This window comes from Scardinius erythrophthalmus (genome assembly GCF_964197995.2).
Source record: "Scardinius erythrophthalmus genome assembly, chromosome: 4".
Lineage (NCBI taxonomy): Eukaryota > Metazoa > Chordata > Actinopteri > Cypriniformes > Leuciscidae > Scardinius > Scardinius erythrophthalmus.
This window is the reverse complement of record NC_138224.1, coordinates 919,355-921,733: the sequence shown is the minus strand read 5'-3', so window position 1 is coordinate 921,733 and position 2,379 is coordinate 919,355. Positions and strand designations below refer to the sequence as shown.

The 2,379-nt window shown below is 45.5% G+C and overlaps 1 protein-coding gene across 1 annotated transcript in view; it reads left to right on the top strand.

Annotated features, from left to right (window-relative positions):
- LOC308689237 (glutamate receptor ionotropic, kainate 2) overlaps nucleotides 1-2,379 on the top strand; it is a gene marked incomplete at both ends in the record, with an annotated part of 45,822 nt that overhangs the window by 18,451 nt on the left and 24,992 nt on the right. The gene's annotated exons all lie outside the window — the stretch shown is intronic.

Genomic DNA, 2,379 nt, shown 5'->3' with positions numbered 1-2,379 from the left:
GGTACCTTACTAACATTAACTGGCCCAGTATTCTCAAGGATGAAGATCCTGAAATCATCTGCACAAACTTTACCACCATACTGCGAGATGCCATGGCATTATATATTCCCAACAAGACCATCACCAAAAAGCCCGGGGATAAAGCCTGGTTCAACGCAGAGTGCAGAAGATTAGCCATGAGAAAAAGAAAGCTTTATCACAACATACGGACCTCCGATGACCCGGCTATGAAACGGAAGTTCCTCAAGGCAAGAGCAGCTTTCAATCAAGCTGAAAAGAGGGCAAAAAGGGAGTATTACACCAAATTGAGGAATGATCTTGCAGATAACTCACTAAGCTCAAAAAAATGGTGGGGCATAGTAAATTCACTTTCAGGCAGAAGTGGTTTCACAGACATCCCTGTCATTGAACACCGGGGTACCACTCACATCAGTGCCAGTGCAAAGGCTAACATCTTCTGCCAAACCTTTGCAGAGAAGTGTACTTTGCTTGATGCATCTGCGCAATCGTTGCCTCAGTGCCAGCAACCAACATCCTCTTTTGCCTATGTGCACTTCAAACCCAAAGACATTAGAAATATTCTTCGCAACCTTGACCCAGCAAAAGCAACGGGACCTGATGAAATACCAACAAAAGTCCTTAGAGAATGTGCAGCAGAATTGGCCAGCCCCCTCAGTCGTCTCTTTCAACTTCTCTTTTCACATGGCGTGTTCCCCAAACAATGGAAAAACGCCAGAGTGATACCAATACATAAAAGAGACTCAAAATCAGACCCAACAAATTATCGTCCCATATCCCTCCTCTCAGTCCTTAGCAAAGTGATGGAATCCTCAGTTCATAAACAGCTCCAGGGCTACCTCTTCCGCCATAAACTAATTTCTAATAAACAGTATGGATTTAAACCGAACCACGGCACAGCAGACCTCCTTACAGTTTTGTCGCAGACGTGGAACAACATCTTAGACAAAGGAGGTGAGGTGTACATTGTTGCACTAGACATTAAAGGAGCGTTCGACCAGGTTTGGCACAACGGCCTTCTGGATAAGCTTTCTGCTAAAGGCATAACTGGGCCATTACATTCTTGGCTACAGAACTACCTGGAAGGAAGGTCCATCCAGGTCGTGCTCTCTGGTCAGTCCTCATCACCTCAATCAATCAACGCCTCGGTGCCCCAGGGATCCATTCTCGGCCCGCTATTATTCTCCATCTTCATAGATGATGTTGTAGAACAGTGCGATAATAGCATTTTTCTATATGCGGATGATTCCACCATTTACGCACCGGTAACGACACTTAATGGCCCCAATGTGGCAGCATCCCTAAATAAAGACCTGGAGAATATTCGCAGGTGGGCTGATACCTGGAAGGTCACGTTCGAGCCTAGCAAATGCAAGGCTATGGTTCTGTCGAGAAAGAGGCCTCCATCCTGCCCGGACCTTTTTTTTGGGGCAACCAGAATTGACCTTTTTGAGCAGTTGAATATTCTGGGACTGTGTATCGATAAGAAGTTGTTATGGACTAATCACCTGTCAAACATCTGCAAGCGTGCTGGACAGCGTCTTGGAGCTCTGCGTAGGTTGGCCAACAAGCTTGATGTCAAAGGTAGGGCCAATGTCTACAAGGCACAAGTCAGGAGTACCATGGAGTACTCATGCCTTGCCTGGATGAACGCATCACAGACCACCCTTGGGCAGCTTGACAACATCCAGAAAAAGGCACTGAAAATCATTGGGGAGGATGAGGACACTGCCCTAAGGAAATATGCAATCAGCCAGCTCAGCCATCGTAGAACTGTTGCAGCAACAACTGTGCTTTTCAAAATGCACACTGAAAACTGTCCAGAAGATCTCAAAGCTCTGCTACCCCCACCTGATCTCCTTTGCCGAACCACTCGGAGAGCACGACCAAGTCATGCCCTAAAACTCCCCAAGTCCAACACCAAATGCTTGGGGAGGAGTTTTCTTCATTCGGCTGTAACAACTTGGAACTGCCTCCCCTGTACTGTAGTAGGTGAAATCACCTCAAAGAATGTTCAGGCCTTCAAGAAGAGACTAAACAAACACCTCCTTAGCAAAAAAACTGTAACCTCCTGACGCTTAATGCCACTTATCCTATATATCTAGTCCTGAGCAGCTGCAGACCACGATAGGCTCTCGGAACATTAACTGTTAATGCCTGTATCTGCTTAAGCTTAAATAAAAAAAAAAAAAAAAAAAAAAAAAAAAAAAAATAACATAGGCCTATGTTGCCTACGGGCGGTAACAGTACAGAAGTAACCTTTTACAGTCTATGAGTAGAACAGCTTTCTCAAGCAGTTTGTGATGCATTTTGGAAACAGGAGATGAGCCCCTGGTCTAATGCGCCACCTGGCTTGAGAAA